We start from the raw sequence: 21,653 nt of genomic DNA on the forward strand, positions 1-21,653 counted from the left end.
AAAAGAAAATTTACAGTATATTACCAATGAAAATTCCTTGAAGATAATCAAATATTTTAACCTTCCACACAAAATTTTCTAAATCGAATATAACTTTCTTCAATATCCTTACTATAAGTTGAAAATGGTGAAATACAATATTACAATAATGAATGCTCATTAAGATATGATTGGTGGAATTAAATCCATATAAAAGCATACCCACTGCACGTCGGAAAAAATGAAGTGTAATAGTACAATATTCATTGACCTAAAAAGCTTCAATGAAGAATTTAAAATAAGTCATTCAAAGTTCCAACTCATCTGAAAAGATCAAAAGAATTTAGCAAAATATCACCATCTATATCTACCCAGCAGAATCGGGTTGGGATAAACAATCTTTCACCGTCTAATCTATCTATATATACATACAAAATATCACTCAAAGTATCAAAAATTACATCATTCATCCGTCAATCATATCATAATCAGATAAGGCTAATAAAACCCTAGACTTATAAAAATCCATAGCATAACAATTTAATCAAATTTAATTTGGTTCTAGTTCTGACTGTTACACAATTGAATAGAGAGCTATTATTGCTTGCTTCTTGAACATAATACATAGAGGCCTTATATAGGCAAGAACCTTAACAATATTAAATGGGCTGAGCCCAACTAATGTAAGACATAGGCTAATAATAACTAGGCTAACATCCCCCCGCAGTTTGAGCGGGAGTGTTTCGGACACTCAAACTGGATCGAAATTCGTCGAACAAAGCATATGGTAGACCCTTGGTAAAAATATCCGCAAACTGATATCTGGACGGAACATGCAAGACCCGAACCTGTCCCTGAGCAACTAAGTCGCGAACAAAATGTATATCAATCTCTATGTGTTTGGTTCGCTGGTGTTGAACCGGATTGGTGGAGAGATAAACCGAGCTGACATTATCACAGTACACCAATGTAGCAGAGGTGAGCGGACAGTGAAGCTCACGCAGTAGATTACGTATCCAGCATGTCTCGGCAACGGCGTTGGCAACACCACGATATTCCGCTTCGGCACTGGAGCGGGAGGGCGTGAGTTGCAGCTTGGAAGACCAGGTGAGGAGATTGTTGCCGAGAAAAACACAATAACCAGAGGTGGAGCGTCTGGTGGTGGGGCAACCTGCCCAATCTGCATCAGAATAAGCTACCAAGGTGGTGGGGGATGACGCGTAGAGTCGTAGGCCAAGTTCAGTAGTCCCTTGAACATAGCGAATGATCCGTTTGAGAGCGTGAAAATGTTGCTCTCGAGGGTCATGCATGAAGAGACAAATCTGTTGTACGGCATATGAGATATCCGGGCGAGTAAAAGTGAGGTACTGTAATGCTCCTGCAAGACTGCGGTAGAGAGTCGGATCCTTGACAGGAGGACCGTGAGCGGTAAGTTTAGCACCCGGTTCTACAGGAGTCCGACATGGGTGACAAGAGGTCATATCTGCCCGCTCAATGATCTCGATGGCATACTGTCGCTGAGATAGGAACAAGCCAGATGTGGTGCGAGTGGCATTGATGCCAAGAAAATAGTTCAAAGGACCCAAATCTGTCATAGCGAATTCCTTATGTAAGGAAGCAATGATCCGCTGTAGAAGACCTGTAGAAGAAGCAGTCAACACGATATCATCAACATACAAAAGCAGATAGGCAGTATCAGTTCCCTGGCGGCAAATGAATAAAGAGGTGTCACAACGGCTCTGGAGAAACCCAATCCGCTGAGCAAATCCTGCAAAACGCTGAAACCAAGCACGAGGGGCCTGTTTAAGACCGTATAGGGATTTCTGTAATAAGCAGACATGATCTGGATAGCGCGGGTCCCGAAAGCCGGGGGGCTGATGCATGTAAACTGTCTCAGAAAGTTGTCCGTGAAGAAAGGCGTTCTTGACATCTAGCTGATGAATAGGCCAATGTCTAGATACCGCCAAACTGAGGACAGTGCGTATCGATGCTGGTTTAACAACCGGGCTAAAAGTCTCATCACAATCAATTCCCACCTGTTGGCTACGACCATTAGCAACGAGTCGAGCCTTATACCTGCTCAGATTACCTTCTGCATTAAACTTGTGCTTAAAGAGCCACATCGAGCGAACTATGTTCGTGTCTGATGGGCGAGGCACAAGTGTCCAAGTACAGTTGTTAATTAAAGCATTATATTCATCAGTCATAGCCTGTTTCCAGTTATGGTCGTTAAGGGCTTCAGGGTAAGTGCGTGGAATGGGAGATATGACAGTGGTGTGTAGATTAAGACGCTGGACAGGTTTTGTGGTGCCGAGACGACTGCGGGTGATCATGGGGTGAGAAGAGTAAGATGTGGTAGCCTCGGTAGGAGGAGGCTGTGTCTCCAGTAGGGTATTAGGTAGAGGAATGTGGGTGGTAGCCTCATTAGGAGGAGGCTGTGTCTCTAGAGATGGATTAGGAGGAAGAGGGGCAGCGGTAGCCTCATTAGGAGGAGGCTGTGTCTCCGGAGAGTGATTAGGAGGAGGAGTGACAGCGGTAGCCTCATGTGGAGGAGGCTGTGTCTCCGTGGAGGAGTTGGCAGGTTGCGGAAGATGAAAGGATCGAGAGAACAAACTTGGATGTGCGGTGATCTAGAAGCACGACAAAACTGATGATGCAAAATAAGATTTATTTGTGACGATCTAGAAACAAGATGCGAGATGATTCACAGGAAACTAATTAAATCTTTCGAAAAGTGATCAATGATAAAAGGTAGAGATCATGTGTCGTGGTGGTAGAGATCAATGATAAAACTAATTTATTTAGCGATTGCAATACAAGTACCCGAACCAATTATTATGAAAATAAATTATTAAGAATCGATGTAAGCAGCCTTTGAAAAAAAAAAACGAGGATAGAGAACAAAAGTTAAACGTAATATGCTGGAAGACAATTTGGATCATCAATTAGGTGTAGATCACCAACAATGAACACGTGTAGCAAGATTGATAATGATAATTTATTAATTGAGTGTAGAGATCTAGAGATAAAAGCCAAGGATGGATATAATGATTTTATATTTGAGAGTCATCAAATGTTTTATGTATATCGGCTGTCGATTATGAAGACGGCAGAACAAGAGGAGAAAAGAAAAAAAATAACCTCAAGGTTTTAGGCTCGATACCATGTTACACAATTGAATAGAGAGCTATTATTGCTTGCTTCTTGAACATAATACATAGAGGCCTTATATAGGCAAGAACCTTAACAATATTAAATGGGCTGAGCCCAACTAATGTAAGACATAGGCTAATAATAAATAGGCTAACACTGACTATCACAACTAAAAGTCATATTATCAGTAGATTGATAAGAATTAGGGAAGAATTCTGAATACATGAAATACAATTAGGGACACAGTAGATGAAAAACAGATTAGCTGGAAGAGCTTTAGGTGATAAAGCTCATAGTGGCAGGCGAAAACATTACAAAAATTATCTCAAGAAACATATTAGCTCAAAAACAGGGATAAACAATACAAACAATGCATAAAACAAGATACAACTGGTCTAACCTTTGATTTCATACTTCTTGAATTCATTTCCTTGTAACAAATGACTGATATATACAACGGATAGTGATTGAATAGTACCTTCTTAAAAATCCTTCTCAAAATCTTGATATAACACTTGCTTCAACAGAGATCTTGTCACACTATATGATACACATTAACAGCTTATATATGCAAAATGCATTCATGAATGTTTTATGATATTGAATATTAAAAATGTTAATCTGCAAATTAAATGGGTAAATTCGGAACATCAATACCAAGAACACAAATATGAAACAAAATTCGAATAAAAGCCTATGTAAGAAACATATCATACTTGAAAAAACATTACAATTAACATACCACAATCAGTTAAGAAGAACGATACGAAAAAAGAAAAAGAACATTAGAGCAGATACGTCACCTATATGCACAAAACAAAGACTTTGCACCAAGCATACGGACATGTATCAAATAACCCTGAAAGAAGAAGCAACAAACAACAACAAAAATTAAAAATCAGATGGGATCATATAGTAGTAAAATAAAATACAATAAAAAATATTAGAAATTAGGGTAAAAATAAGAAACAAACAACAATCTTACAGATATATGATGAGCAGAATCAACAATCTTACAGTTACACTAAGAGAACTACAAATCAAGCGAAATCTACATACTAAGACTATTGCAATTACCTTTTAATCGTGTAGCTTCAAGTTGATTTCTGAATAATTCGAATGGGGAATGAGTGATTTGAGGGAAGAATGAAAACTGGATTGTGAAGAAAATACGGAATTTATCGTGCAAGAGAAAGATATGTTTTAAATTGGGGTTAGGTTTAAGAGAAGTGTAGCACATACTTTTTTGGTGCTAGTAGGAGGGTAAAAGGTTAAAACAGGTGTGTGAGGATCAAAAAAGTGTGTGTGAGAATCATCCCCTTAAGAGAATTGTGTTTTTTTATTGTTAATTTTTTAAAATTTAATTAATTAATATTAATGACATCATCATGATTCTAGCACACACTTATATATATATGTATATGGGTAGGAACTAGGATGAACGGGGAAGTAACCAATTGGGGAAGTGGGGGAAGGCAACAAGATCAGACGAAAATATGAACATTTAAAAAAGACACTCCGTGATGAATATTATTATTTAAGCGGTAAAACGATCGATAAAAATAACATTCAAGATAATATTGATCGTGGAGAATGTTTCGAACATTTTTTTTTCCATGTTTTATGAAGTACTTTTTGTTAAAATTTAGCCCGATTTAAAGGTTAGGGCTTAGGGTTTTGTGTTTTGGGTTTAGTCCCTAAACCTAAAACCCAAAACCCTAAACTCTAAACCGTTCGTGTTAAAAACTCAATCAAAATCCTAAATCTAAACCCTACACCCTAAATTTCTAAACCTTAATATCTCACCCTCAAAATACGTTCGACAAACATGATAATTGTTATACATTATTTCTTTGAGCGTTTTTCCGCCAAAATAAAAACATTTATCACAAAGTGTCTTTTTTAAATGTTCATATTTTCATCCAATCTATAATGTTAATGAACAAAGTTTTTTCAAAAAACGGAATAAAAAAGTTGCTTTCCCCCGCTTTCCACCAATTGGTTACTTTCCCATTGATCCTACCACTATATATATAAATATATGTATAGTAAAGGGATCCAGAGAAAACTAAGGATACGAGAGAACTCATAGAACTTACAAATTGAACTTCAATCTGTGGGCAGATTGCGCTTCAATTTGCAAAAAAAAAAAAAATAAATAAATAAATAAATTCGGTAAAGAAATTTTTAATCCGCACAAAAAGGCAATCTGCACAAAAAAAGTCAAACCACACAAAAAAAAAGTTAATCTAAAAAAAAATCAATTTTCACCAAAAAAAAAAATATCAATCTGCACAAAAAAAAAGTTAATATGCACAAAAAATCAATCATCCCCAAACATATTCGCATTTTTGTTCTCTTGCGCCTCCGGTTCCTCGTCAAAATCCAAGTCATCCACACGACCACACCAACATAATCACGACGCTTTTTTGTTTTAAGAGGACTTGGGTTGTTCCACTTTTGCTTGTCTTTTAGGAAATTCCAAGCAACGTAACTGTTGAACCATTTAAACGTCTCCTGCTTGTATCTTGCATCACAACGTTCCTTGAAATCGACATCATTCTCACCACTACGTGGAATTCGTTTTAAGCGACTCGCGATTCCACCATACTTTCTACAAGCTTCATTCATTTTTTTCCATTTGCAGGACATGTCCTTAGTTCGTTTGTAAGGTGGACCTCTCGAATTGCACTCCTTCATAACCATGTTCCAAAACTAAACTGCGTTTGATCATTGCCTTGATTTGGATCTTCCGAAGCCGCGATCCACGATTGAGCTAAACGTAGCTCATATTCGGGTTCCCAAAGGTATCCAGTCCATCTTCTCGGTTGAGACGACTCGGTAACCACATCTTTTCCTTTAACCTTTGTTCTCGACTCGCGTTTAGGTGAAACTTGTGTTTGTTGTGTTTGCGGAACTAGTGGTTGTTGCCACATCAAAAAGCTTTGAACTTGCTCGGGAGTCATTTGTGGAAATGATTTGATTGATGCGCAAATTGAGTAAACCCGAGATTCGCCTCACCACTAGTCGAACCTTGAGTCGATCCGGGTGAGTATGGTGAGAGTGAACTCCATTGTGAATTGCGATAATACTGGATGTTCGACATCGTGAAATCGAAAAGTATGATTGAAGTTTTTGTTTGTGGTTGAATGTAAATTGTATGTGGTGAATAAGATGTGAATGGGCTATATAGGGATTTTAAAGTTAAAAAAAAAAAAATTTAAAAACAAACGGTCAAAAGAGCCGTTGTTTACTTTTTTATTTTTATTTTTATTATTTGTTTTTAAAAACCATTGCTTTTTCCGTTGCACAGGCGACCAAATTGAAACACGTGTAGGCGACGGGATCCGGGAGTGGGGGACGGCGTCGGGGGTGGGCGACGGACTGCCACTCCCCATGCTCTAAACCCCTTGTTTCACTGTGGTTTTTTTTTTCTTTTTCTTTTTTTCTTTTTGAAAAGCAAATCAGTATGTTATTATTATTATCTTTGTAAATTTATCTCATGTATAGTGAATTAGTGAGCAAAGCAGGCATTGTATAGTGAGTAGAACAGTCTTTGTTTCATTTAAGCTGAGATTTGTTACGTTATCCATTCTCCAACATTTGTACACATGATCCAAATATCATAAACAATTTTACACAAGATTATTGAATGCTCTTCCATTTCAGTCCCATCATTGCACATTGGACAAAGTGTTGAATCCAAGTCAATCTCTTTTGTTGAGCTCGATCCTAACCAGAAGTCGTTTCTTCAAAGTTCACCACACGAATATGCCCAGTTTTTGAGGTACGAGAGGGTTATTAGTAGGATTGATTGTACTACTGCCATGTTTCGTGCTTTTAGATTAAATTCATTACTAATTAAATTTTTTGTTCGTTTTTGTTTTGATTAATCCCAAAGCTTAGTTACAACTCTAATTAGATTTGCTAAAGATACTCCAACTCTCCAAGTTAATGAGAATAATTTTGAAACTGTGCAGATTTTTGTTTAGTTAAGCTACTTAATAGTAATATGTAATGTATATATGTACTGTTTTTAATAATATTACAGTTATTTGGTGATTATGTGTAACATATTCTATGGGTGATTAGTGATTACAGTTCAATTTTGACACATTAACTTGGGTTATGTTTTGTCCCTAACAATTCAAATGGCTGAATTCAATAAAGTTATCTTAAAAAGTAACGGATTTAATGTGTTGCACCAATATATATAATTTGATTTTGTAATCATGTTTTGCACATCAATTATATATATATAAAAAAAAAAAAGAGTATTAGAAAGAGGAGAAAAAAAAATAGACTTTGGTCAACACTACCTGATCCATACACAAGATTTCCCATTTTGACTCGAACCCAATTGACCCGTCACAAAACCGCTCTTTTTGCAACCCCTAATATATACGAAAAGAAAGATCTAACTTAAATCAACTGCCAGATTTTGTTACGAGGTTGTAAATATAAACCATAATCAAATATTTGTTATTTATTTCTGTATAGTTCGAATTGATGAGAGATTATCTTAAACCAGTCATTAGAGGAAGCACTATCGATGTAAGTTGTGGTAGTGTTCACTCGGCTTTTTGCAAAGAGCGGGCTACTTTCTCTTGTTGTAGGGGTTGATTTCTCAGTCTCCATGTTAAAACAGTGCTATCACTACATCAATCAAGAGGAAAATATATTTAAAGAGTACATATTCCATATACCTCTTCAAATTTCACAATGATCATTTATAATGCCAATCAATTTCAAATTTTTTTCTTTATCATTTGAAATGAATTTCTAATGCAGAATATGTATTTAGGAACTAAATATTGGTTAGAGCCGATATTGCACAACTTTTGTTTCCTTCAAGTTCTACAGATGTTGTGCATGCTGGGGTGGCTCTTCATTGTTGGCCCTCAACGTTTGCTGGTGTAAGTATTCATGTAAACACGCCTTTTTATCCGTTAAACGATTTGACATGCCATCTGTTGATACAGTACTACTGAATTCATCTATATGTAAATGAGTCAAATTTGGTTTTTATTTTGTTGATTTACGTGAAACGGGAAAATAAAAATTTTGCTTTCTGGAAAGAAAAAGTATTACCTAATAATGATACTTTTGTTTTTCGAAAGCAAGAATTAAATACAGCTTTTCGAAAAATTGTTTTGTGCCTTACAGAAAAGTTGTTCAATATTCTTCCATCTTTGTTCTATTAATAATGCGGTGGGTAACAGCCTAAAACAGGTAGCTGAAATAAGTCAGATTCTTCGACCCGGAGGAGTTTTTTTTTGCCACCAACTACATAATAGACAGCACCTTTTCATTTATCCCCTTTTTACGGCCCATACGCCAGGTATGCAATTTTATGACTCATAACCCTATAATCCATTGCAATTTGAACTTGAGATGTTAATTATTAATGAGTGTATCCTTGATTTTGTAACTATAGAATATCGGTCAGATATCATGGAGTCACCTTTACCTATTTGAACGTGAATTACAAGAGCTCTGCTCAAGCTGTGGACTCGCGGATTACACATGCATTCAAAACAACCCAAAAGTCTAGTTGAAAACCCACTATTAATGCCACTGAAGATTAAGGTAGTTCTCGCTTATTGAAACACTGTACATGTATCGTGTTGTATATGAATATATAGTCACTACAAAATTGTTTATGTAAAATTCTTGGAAAAGTTTAATTTGTATATTCTAAACACAGGCTTAATCAGAGGTTCAATTAAGTAGTAGTGTTGTTCTCTTTAAGGACATCTAAAATAATGTATCATTGGTAATTTTATACCAAAAAAACATGCCATAAATCGGAAAAACTTGATGGTGACTATATATTCATATACAACCCGAAACCCAACTAGCCGTCGGAAAAACTTGAAGGTGGAAACCCACTACAATGTCTTAAGACCTGGAAGTAAAGCTAAGGTCAATAAAAGTATCCAGGCACCTCCAATGGAACGTTAGAGACCTAGAAAAAGCGGCGACCAGAAAAAATAAAGGGGGAAGAGGACGAAGATATAACCGATTGGGGAAAATGAGTTCGTGTTATTACTGCAACTAATTTATGCATATTGTTCCATATCTAATACATATATGACCACAAGAGTCAAACTGCTCAAATATGTTATTGAACCGGATGCTGCTAGTACTTAAGCAATTGTACTAAAATGTATACATTTGCACATTATATTTGACCTCAACAGTCAAACTTTGCATTTAGAGCAGTAAACGTCAAATTGTATACTTTTGGCTATACCTCAAATTGGTCAATTAAGCAACTGATAATATTGGCCAAATAGTTAATTACACTAAAAAGTCGATTCAGAAGTGTGATGACCAAATGACATACTAAACTACTAAAGAACATGTACAAGTGATCCAGATGACTAAAAAAGCTTCCCTTTAATGTGAAGTTTCTTATCAGTTGCTTATCAGTTGCTTTTGGTGTAATCGACTATTTGGCCAATATTATCAGTTGCTTAATTGACCAATTTGAGGTATAGCCAAAGGTATACAATTTGGCATTTATTGCTCCAATGACTATTGAGGTCAAATATAAACTGCAATTGTATACAATTTAGTACAGTTGCTAAAGTACTAGCAACATCAGGTTCAATAACATATTTGAGCAGTTTGACTCTTGTGGTCAAATATGTATTACATATGGAACAAATGTATATATTTATTTATCTATTGATTCTTTCATTTGAAGACCAGGAAAAATACCTCATATCGAGCTTTCTCGAAAACCTTTTAGGGAATGCTACAACAGTGAACATGCGCCTTTGTTTCTTCTTTTTTTAGCAATTCTGATGGCGTGCTTAGCTAGTTGTGTAGCTACCCCGTCTCTTTGGAAAGTATTGCAGGTTACCATTAGATGAGCCACCATCAGTGACTTTTTTGGTTTGTTATCAAAAACCCACTTATTTTTTTAATCCTGCATGATTGAAAAAAAATAAATGTGGAACACTATGCATAAATTAATTGCAGTAATAATACATAAACATGCTTACCAAAAATACTGATGTGGTGGCAAAAAATATTTGTTTGTTTGGAGTTGAGCAAGAAACAACACCCCCAATTCGGAGTTTTGTTTGCTCCCTATTGGTTTTGTAATATATTTGTTATTTTGATTCAGTAAGAAGATACTCTTTTGCCAACAATGTTTTTGATCATGGACTGTTGCTCACCTCTGCTAACCCAGTTTTTGATCATTGACTTTTGCTCACCTCAAAGTGCTACACCTCATTTTCTAATGATGTATGTGATGAATTTTTGGATCTGTATGATCGGGCTGTTTGTTTTATTTACTTTTCATTGGATTTGTAATATAGTTATTATGATTCAGAACTCTGTGAATATCAGAAGATACTCTGCTGCCAATCCTATTTTTGATCATGGACTGTTGTTCAGCCCAAAAAACTTGGCTGATGTATGTCAAGTATTGCTTGTTATGTATGATTAGGCTGTTTTTTTTTTTTTTCTTTTTTTTTTCTTTCTTTTTTGCTTCTATTAGATTGGTAATATAGTTGTTATTTTGAATGATTCAGAACTCTAGGAATATAAGAAGATACTCTTCTGCCAACCATGTTTTTAACCATGGAAAGTTTACTATCCGACAAGCCTGGAGGAAGATGAGCTTAAAGTATGTATAATGATAAATGTTTATATAATTATGTTTTTTATTTTGTTAATAACGTTATATTAATATAATCTTGTTTTACAAAAAATTGAGAAGCTGCTTACCACATATAATGTAAAGCAGACTCGATATAAAAAACAGATCCCTATGAATCAACCCACAGTAAGGTTACCAAATATATTAGTTGTTTACAATCATATATTATATATGTCTATTTCATAGTTATACTTGGATTATATATAAACAAATATAAATATAAATAGACATATATGATATACCTATATTTAGATTGTAAACAACTAATATATTTGGATTGTAACCTTACCATGGGTTGATTCACAGGAATCTATTTTTTATATTGAGTCTGCTTTACATTATATGTGGTGAGCAGCTTCTCAATTTTTTGTCAAACATGATTATATTAATATAACATTATCAAGAAAATAAAAAACATAATTATATAAAAATTTATCATTATACATACGTTAAGCTCATCTTGCTCAAAGGCTTGTTGGATAGTAACTTTCCATGTTTAAAAACATGGTTGGCAGAAGAGTATCTTCTTATATTCCTAGAGTCTAGAATCATTCAAAATAACAACTATATTACACTATAGGCCACTCCTTAAAATTTCGAGACGAAATTTTCTTTAACAGGAGGGTAATGTAACGACCCTGGAAATTTCAACTCTTAATTAATAATTGTTATTATTAATACTTGTGATTTAATGAATGTATGTTATTACATTTACTTGTTACCGCGATTAACTTTGAATGCCCCGATTCGTCTTTGTGACACGTACATTAAACGAATAATATTTTTGAATATTATTTACATTCATGATTAATTTTTATTAATCATTTTTAATTAACTATGATTATTAGTTAATTACTTGGGCTTTGTTGGATTGAATTGTTAATCACTTGAACTTGGGCTTTTATTAGTATTAATGGACTTAAGAAGCCCACCCTACTTCTTTAATGGACTAGTTTGCCCATTTATTTTTATGTAAGTATCACATTAAAGATTAACTAGTTAGTTTAATACATAAGGAATCTAGTTGCATGATACTTGCACCTTATCCCCATGAAAACACCTCTTATAACCATCTTTTTAAGCTAATTACATGAAGGATCTATTGGACACTTCCCTCCCCCCTTTCCCTTTGTAAACCGTCGACTTTGAATGCATGGGGGGTTCAAAATATTTTTTTTGTTACATATTACTAGTATTACTCTTGCATTCTCCCATTTCTTCACACACACATACACCTTTTTCTCTCAAACTTTCTCTCATTCTTCTCTCAAAAACTTGTAAGTAATAAGGCTTTGTTTCTCTCTTTTTCTTCCAACAAAACCGTGGCCTAGAACACCTCTCATCATCATTCTTTTGTTGTTAATTTGTTACTTGTTCTTGGTTGTAGCTTACTTACTTGTTATTGTAGTTATTACTTACTAGTATTTAAGAAACAAACTCTTTAGTTTGTTTTTTTTTTTTTTTATCTTGTATTTACAAGAACACACAAGAACTAAACTTTCTAGTTTATGTTCTACATTTAATGTCTTAAAGATTGTAAGTTCATGTGTTGTTAAAATCATACTTATGTTCATGAAGTAAACTTAAAGTCTACTTCCTTAAAGATCAAAGCTTTGGTTGAATCTTTAAAAGTATGAACAACCATGACTTATTAACTTATTTATTTAGTTTATTACTTCATTTACTTGCACTTTAATTTCGTGATTTTGGTTATTATTGGTCAAGTGTTACTAGTTAACTTTGATCTCATTAATCTTGAACTAAAGTTAACTTTAAGAGTTCAAGAACATGGAAGTGTAACTCTTTAGTTATAACTTCAAGTACTTATGTAAGATCTAAGTTTATATAGCTTATGGTCTTCTAACTTTGTCATAATCAAGAGCTTATGAGCTTACATATACTTTACAAGATGAAAATCTAAGTTTTGTAGCTTATGGTTTCATTAAAGTAAAGATTCAAGTGTTATTACTTAAGGTTTAACTTAATAACTTTAGATCTAGACTTTTGAGTCTTGGATATTCAAGATCAAACTAAGAACTATGTTCTACAACTTAAGATCTTGAGTAGTTAGTTACTTTCAAGTTTAGAGTTCAATATTACTTTTATATTTCAAGTATGTGGTAAATCTAAGACTTTGATGTAACTTTGGTTCATCAAAACACTTGCAACACTTAAGTGAGTTGTGCTACATATCTTAGACTTACACTTGTGTTACGATGGTCAAAACTTGGTAAAAATGATGTAAACCTATCAACGAGTTGTACACTTGAAGCTAAATGCATCAAGGATGAGAACCGTGATGAACATCAAGCACCAAGAACCCACCGGGACCTACTGTTTTACTGTTTCTGGGTCTGATCAGTACGACCTGGGCTACTGTAAATATGATATTCTGTTATTTTTGAGTATATAACTTTTCATTTAGGACTCGTCTTAATCCGAGTTACGGTTTAGGATTTATGGCCCTCCGATCGTCACTATGTCCTTTTAACGTTGTTCTGAAAATTCTGACCTACTCGCACTTAGACCGTCGCCACGGTCAAACGAAGACGAGTTTGCTTCTGAAATTTTTACCACAACTAAAGGACTCATATACGGAGCCATGGCCACTGGTCTCACTTTATTTCAGTAGGTATAGAGGCCGTGGTGACTGATCCAAATCAACCTTTATTTTAAACTTCTTTCATGAACGAAACTTACTTTACACCTTTTATTTGATGATGAATGATGATGACCTTTAAGACCTAAATTACATACTTATAAACCTATTGAGACGATTTACTGACTTAGTAATATTTGACTTAGGTTGAGGACTTTCCGGACCTACATACTTGCTTACTTTCCGACTCAACTTTACCACTACTTTACCACTGTGAGTTATAGCATTCCCTTTTTTTACTTTAACTATTTTGGGAACTGAGAATACATGCGTATTTTACGTTTTACATACTAGGCACGAGTACTTAAACTTATATATGTGTGGGTTATACAACGACATAAACATTCCCTTTAGCTCGGTAACGTTTAGTCATTGGTTTTTGAACTGGTGAACGCAAATCTTAGATATGGATCCATAGGGTTTGACATCCTCACTCGGGCTAGTCGCGCTAGCATTTAACGAGTGTTTAATACTTCATAAACATACGCACTTGCCAAGTGTACTTTCAGGGGTGATATATTATTAAACGTTAAGTTAGTTACCGAGTGCCCACGGTTGAACATATACTTTATCATACTGATTTGGATTACTGATTTAAACGCTTGTTGAAGCACTGAAATCTCGTGGCCTATCTTACATTACTGTTATACTTAAACTATAGCTCACCAACCTTTGTGTTGACGTTTTAAAGCATGTTTTTCTCAGGTGCTTAAGGTTGCTTGCTTCCGCTGTTGTACTAGACATGCCTTGTAGACTTCCGCTGTGCTTACTAGAGTTGTCACCGCATGAAACATATTATCTTGCATTCAAACTTGATTACTTTTGAACAATGATTTGTAACGACCTAAGGGTCACGTACTATTACCTTTGCTTCTATTCATAGAAGCCTACTTTTGGTTGTAAAACATTTGACGTTGGTTATGACGTCACCAATTATCATGAATGCAAACTTGGTTTGAAAACGCATATAGTGTTTGACCTTGTAATGATCCTGTTGTTGATTGTCCGTACATGTTGACTTAGTACGGGGCATCACAATTGTCATTTGTTAGCATCTATCAAACCATTCGACATCATAAAAATTATCCATATCTTCCTTTATTAGTCAGGACATTTTAGTGATTAAACTCTCACATTTATAAAGTAATATTAACACATGGATAAATAAGCAATCTTTTAAATCCTGATACACTATGTGTACTCATATCACAAATGATGATCGTGATGGTGGTAACATGAATTGTAACATAAACCAAGAATCACATAATATCCATAATATCAGTATAGAACTAAAAATTGTTCAACAAAATACATCAAATAAGTAACATGATTTCAAGAAATCCAAATTGACCTTAAAGTACACAAATACCACTCTATTATTGATGATGACCACAAGTTGCAGATCAACCACTCTAACATTTTTCTTGCATTCAAATAAAATTACAATAAGTTGAAATTCAAAAAAAAATTGAAGAGGACACTGAATATAAAAAAACAAACACAAGAAACTAACCAATGGTGTTTACCTCTTTGCGACCAAAGATGATTAAGTTAATTATCCGGCATAAAACCACCACTACCACCGAGGCAGTAAAAGCACCACCATCAAAAGCTAGAGTAAAAGTTTTCAAATTGAATTAAAAATCAACAGACCATCATATCAGTTTCATAAAAGTTTCAAATCGAATTAAAATACCAATCATAGATATTTCGATTGTTAAAAAAAATGTATAAAAATTAGAAGCACAAGGTAAGAAATCGGAATACCTTCATATCAGTTCTCATCTACACGTTTATGATCCGCAATCCAAATGGCAACATCATTTAACCATAAAGAATTACCAGATTGGTAACCCCTATTTCGAAATCCATAAATTTGATATAAAAAACATAAGCAGTCGCCTGTAAATCTTGATTGTTGAACGGTATTTAAGTAAATCAGCGAGAAAATAAATACGTGTTACATAAATCGGGTCACTGACTCACCAAATCTGAAATTGATTTTGGCAAATCGTAAATTTAAACCGACGATGAACAACAATAATTACGATTTGTGTGACCATGGTACACCGATAACTAATAGTGAGAAGCAAACAGAAAACTATCGATTGAATGAGTGGTGATTTTTGGTGGAACCCTAATTTTTCCAGTCGCCGGATAGTGAATGTGTATTCCAGCCGGCATATATTTTTTCCGGCGAGTTCGAAGAAACAGACGATAATATACAAAATTTGTATGGTTATGTAGAGAAAAACGTTACGGTTTGATTGGTGTTAGTGACATCTCTTAATACGCCGGAATTAAGGCATAATCGACGATGGGAAGGAATTGGGTGTGAGAAGTTTTTGAGGAGAGATGCTGTAAAGTTTGATTGTTTTTTTTAAATTTTTTTTTTTTTCATAATAAATGGTAAACAAATAAGTTGAAAGGGACACATGTCTTAGTATGGGAATTAAGAGGTATTTTCAGTAGGTATTCTTAAAATTACACATGGAAAATGGTAGGTAGGGACATTCTCAGACTGACATGTCAGATGTAAGCTTTACGCTTTGTAAAAAGTAGAGAAGATATATATATATATATATATATATATATATATATATATATATATATATATATATATATATATATATATATATATATATATATATATATATATATATAGTTATGATAATGCCAAAAATGGTGGCCGACAATTTCAACAAATCCAATCCAACTTGATGCATATAGCATGATAATTGAACAGTAAATGTTGCACTATAAATATGAACCATGTAATGTTGCAGTATGATGACTTTATAATATATACTCTTCTCATATACTCTCTTTGCTCCTCTTATAATTTTATTAGTATTCTTAATCAAGAATTAAATCACTAAAGGTAGTTATAAGCCTACTGAATTATAACATCAAACTACTAAAGGTAGTTATAAGCCTACTGAATTATAACATGTTATCAGCACGAAGTGCTCCGTATAATCAAGGTTTATCTGAGAAAGCACAAGTCATTAATCAAGGTAAGAAATTCTTTAACGATATCTTCTATTATTTATTAATAAGGTAAATATTATTATCATCATAAGTAAAATTATATTTATGTAATCTAACTTTTATTAACTTCACTAACATTTATATTTATGTTATATATGGTCGGTTATACCGCATGAATTATATTTATGTAATCTAACTTTTATTAACTTCATTAACATTTATATTTATGTTATATATGGTCGGTTATACCGCTTGAATTATATTTCTGTAATCTAACTCTTATTAACTTCACTAACATTTATATTTATGTTAACTAACATTTATGATTACTTATGCAATTAATCATTATTTATTTCATGCATACTAATGTTTATTCTTAAAATTTATTATTTATGCATAATATGTTTATTCTCTTAATCCTCATATTTATACTAAATGTATTTATAGTAATCGTATTTGTACTAATAAAATTCTTTTATTAAAATTATTATTAATACAACGAGTACATAACAGTCGTTAACGTGAACTAACAACGTTACAACGGTCATATATACATAACGGTTGTTAACGTCAACTGACGACGTTACAACGATAATATTTTTCAAATATAAAATAAACATCTCCGTTTTCACATTTTCACAAATAAATCTTCATTTTCTCAGATTACCACTCTCAAAAAGTTTTTTTGTAAAGATGATTCACACAAGGATGATTTTTCCTATTGTATTGGTCATACTAACTATCATCATTGTTGCTAATGTACCACCGGGTGAACCTATATTCTATCCTGCTCTTGTGGTTTTATCATTTGTAATCATGCCATTATTTTGTTGTTTGCTACTTATGAATTTAAAATGATTCTAATTTCATTTTATTATTTGTCTATGAATAGAAGTTGATTATGATTATGATTTATGTTGTTCATATTTTTGATAATAGAAAATGTCGAATTTGAAAAGGCTTAAATTTGCTCTTTTAGAATCAAGTGAGAACAACTACTTAACATGAGTTATGAATGTAGAAAAACATCTCGCATCAATCAGTATTTATGAAACCCTGAATGAAAATAACAATTGTTCCGAACAAGAGAAAGAAATAGCAAGTATTTTTCTTAGCAAACATATTGACGAGTCTTAGATTCTGTATATTGTGTTATTAAAGATCCAAGTGTATTATGGAAAGCACTCAAAGATAGATATGATATTAATTATTCAGAAACAATCGTGATCTATGAACAAATAAAATTGAAGATGTTAGTAGACGCTCATATAAGAATCTCAGAGATTCTTATTAGTGATCTGGTAACATGGATCATCAGTCTAGTATTTCTTGAATACATGAACATCTTGTTTAGCTCTACAAATAAGTCCCAAAAGAAAAGAAAACGAGAGTGAATCTATTGAAAAATCTTAATTAAGTAATCCCTGAGCTACCTTCAGACTTAAATGACCTGAATTTTCTAAGATGCCTAGCTTGTTATGTATCACTCCTAAGTAAATGATTTTAGACCATAATATATATATATGTTTATTAGGCGTTATTTTTTTTATGTACTTCAGATTGTAACTTGTTTGTAGGTAATATAATTTGATTATCTGGCTGAAATATTACTCATTATTTGCTTATCTTATTTGAAGTTTTAGTATGAATCTTGCTGAAATACATCATCAATTAAATGGTAAAGACCTATGTATTGTAGATAGTGGTAACATACACACTATGATCAAATCTAAGAAATATTTCATTGATTTAAATCAAATGAAGGAATTATAAATACTATATCAGGTCTTTCAAACTTGATATAAGGAATGGAAAAGACAAAAATTCATATTACCAAATAGTACGGATTTTCTGATAAACAATGCTTTGTTTTCTCCCAAATCAAAGAGAAATTTGTTAAGTTTCTCTGATATATATCATAATGGATATGATTATCAGTCAATGATAACCGGAAATGAGAAATACCTATGTAGCACCGAAAAGCGCATATGATGAAAAGCGCAGCGCATATGATTAAAAGCGCATCGCATATGATTAAAAGTGCATATGATGAAAAGTGCATATGATAAAAATCGCAGCGCATATGATGAAAAGCGCATATGGTGAAAAGGATATATGATGAAAAGCGCATATGGAGATTAATGAAAAAGCACATATGGTGATTAATGAAAAGCACATATGGTGATTAATGAAAAGCACATATGGTGATTAATGAAAAGCACATATGGTGATTAATGAAAAGCACATTAAGAACGAATCACCAATGTTTCTTGAAAGAATTCAAGGGGATATATATATGGACCAATTCATCCATCATGTGGACCATTTTGATATTTCATGGTTCTAATAGATGCATCTAGCAGATGGTCTCATGTTTGTGTGTTATCAAGCCGTAATATGGCATTTGCAAAGTTTCTTGAACAAATTATTAAATTGAAAACACATTATTCTAATTACACCATTAAAAGGATGAGACTTGATAATGCTGGTGAGTTAACATCTCAAGCATTTAATGATTATTATATGTCTACATGGATTGTTGTTGAACATCGAGTTGTTCATGTGCATACACAAAATTGGTTTAGCTGAATCAATAGATAAACGCTTGCAGCTAATAACTAGACAATTGGTAATGAGTACAAAACTCTCAATATTTATATGGGGACATGTAAATTTACATGATGCGACATTAATTCACATTAAACCAAGTACAAGTCATAAATATTCTCCATTACCAACTTAATTTTGGTCGAGAGCCAAATATTTTCCATCTTAGAACATTTGGTTGTGCAGTGTATTTTTAATTGCACCACCACAACAAATGGTTCCTCAAAGAAGGATTGAAATATGTTGGATATGAAATATTTTCAATCATAAGATATATTGAATCCATGACGGGTGATGTTTTTACATCACTTTTTTGCTGATTGTCATTCTAATAAAAAATTGTTCCCTAGATTAGGGGGAGAAATGAAAAAATAAATAAAATGATGTTTCATGATGTGAACATCAATTAAGGTATCTTGATACTCGCACAAAAGAATGCGAAACGAAAGTTCAAAAATAATGCATATGCAAGAACTTGCGAATAAATTGCCCGATGCATTTACATATACAAAAAGAGTGACTAAATCATATACACCAGCAGCAAATTTTCCAGCTCGAATTGAAATTCTAAAAGCTGGCAATAATGTCACTCTTGAGTCTTTGCCACACCAGAAACGTGGAAGACCAATTGGTTCCAAAGATAAAAATCCTCGAAAAAGAAAATCAGCTGATAATGAGGTAAAAAGGTGTTCAAGAAGAACCACAAATCAATATTCCTTCTGCAGAGGATGTTGACGATATAAATACATAAATTGCAATAAATTATGCAATATTATGGAACCGAAACAAAATAACAAATATTAATTTTTCATATAATCTTACAATGACATTATGAATAAAGATGATGATCTGGAACCAAAATCTGTCATTACATGTCAAAATAGACATGATTGGACTCAATGGATAGGAGCAATACGAGCTGAATTAGAATCGCTAAATAAAAGAAAAGTTTTCGGATCAATCGTTATCACTTTTAAAGATGTGAAACGTATGAGATAAAAAATGAATTTTTATACGAAAAAGAAATGAGAAAAAATGAAGTTACAAGATAAAGCTAGACTTGTAACTCAAGATTTCTCTCAAAGACCATGAATGGATTATGAGGAAAACTTATTCTCCTGTTATAGATGCAATTACTTTTAGATACTTAATGAGCCTGGCAGTTTCTAAAAATTTAAAAATACTTCTAATGGATGTTGTTACTGCTTATCTATATGGATCATTTGATAGTGATATATATGAAGATACTTGAAGGGTTTAAGGTATCAGAAGCATCTAATGCAAAACACAAGGAAATATATTCCATTAAATCACAAAGAATTTTATATGGGTTATACAATGGTATAAATGATTAAGTGATTACTTGATAAGCAAAGGGTATACAAATAATCTTATTTGCCCATGTGTATTCATTAAAAAAAAATAACATCTGGATATGTGATCATAGCTGTTTATATCGATGATCTTAACATCATATGTACAAATAAAGAGATCCATGAAGCCATTCAACTTCTAAAGAAAGAATTTGAAATGAAAGATCTCGAAAAAATCAAGTATTGCCTTGGTTTACAAATTGAGCATATGCCTAATGGTTTACTTGTACATCAAACAACATATACTGAAAAGATTTTGAAACGTTTCAATATGAACAAGGCAAAACCATTAAGTACTCCTATGGTTGTTAGATCACTCAATGTTGAAGCTGATCCATTTCGTCCATGTGAAGATCATGAAGATCTTATTGGATCAGAAGTTTCATATCTTAGTGAATTGGGGCTCTTATGTATCTTACAAATTATACAAGAACTGACATTTCTTTTGCAGTTAATTTGTTAACAAGGTTCATCTCAATTCCTTCCAAAAAGACACTGGAATAGGATCAAACACATGTTTCATACCCTTGAGGAACTACTAATTTATGATTATTTTACTCTAATGATTCAAAACAAGATTTGGTTGGTTATACATATGCAGGTTATTTATCTGATATACATAAAGCTAAATCTCAAACTAGATATGTTTTCCTAAATGGAGGTACCGAAATATCATGGCGTTCTAAAAAATAAACACTTGTTGCAACATCATCAAATCATGCCGAAGTGATTGCATTACATGAAGCTACTCGGGATTATTTTTGGTTGAGATCAATGACATAACTCATTACTGATTCTTGTGGACTAGAACGCGATAAAAGTCCAACAACTATCTATGAAGACAATGTAGCTTGCATAGCACATATGAAAGAAAGGTATATCAAAAGTGACCGAACAAAACACATACCTCCTAGATTCTTCTCATACACTCAAGATCTCATTAAGGACAACCAGATTGAAATGAAATATGTTCAATCTAGCAAAAACTCTGCTGATCTTTTCACCAAAGCACTCTCAACTGCTATTTTCAGAACATACGTTCACAATATTGGCATGAGGCATGTTCAAAAGATGTAACAGTTCAGCGATGTCTACTTGAGGGGGAGTCAACTCTATGCTGCACTCTTTTTCCCTTGGCTAAAGTTTTTATCCCACTGAGTTTTTCTTTGGCAAGGTTTTTAATGAGGCAGTACTAGTTGATATCTATTTAAAG

At 33.3% G+C, this 21,653-nt stretch overlaps 1 long non-coding RNA gene across 1 annotated transcript; it reads right to left on the reverse strand.

Moving 5' to 3' along the window:
* Positions 1-7,206: 7,206 nt before the first annotated feature.
* On the reverse strand, positions 7,207-10,359 carry LOC139866990 (uncharacterized). The gene is made up of 3 exons (XR_011765717.1): positions 10,146-10,359; positions 9,859-10,069; positions 7,207-7,788 (listed from the first exon to the last, which is right to left on the reverse strand). It is a non-coding gene; the product is annotated as an uncharacterized lncRNA (long non-coding RNA).
* Positions 10,360-21,653: the final 11,294 nt, after the last annotated feature.

This window comes from Rutidosis leptorrhynchoides, chromosome 9, assembly GCF_046630445.1.
Source record: "Rutidosis leptorrhynchoides isolate AG116_Rl617_1_P2 chromosome 9, CSIRO_AGI_Rlap_v1, whole genome shotgun sequence".
NCBI lineage: Eukaryota > Viridiplantae > Streptophyta > Magnoliopsida > Asterales > Asteraceae > Rutidosis > Rutidosis leptorrhynchoides.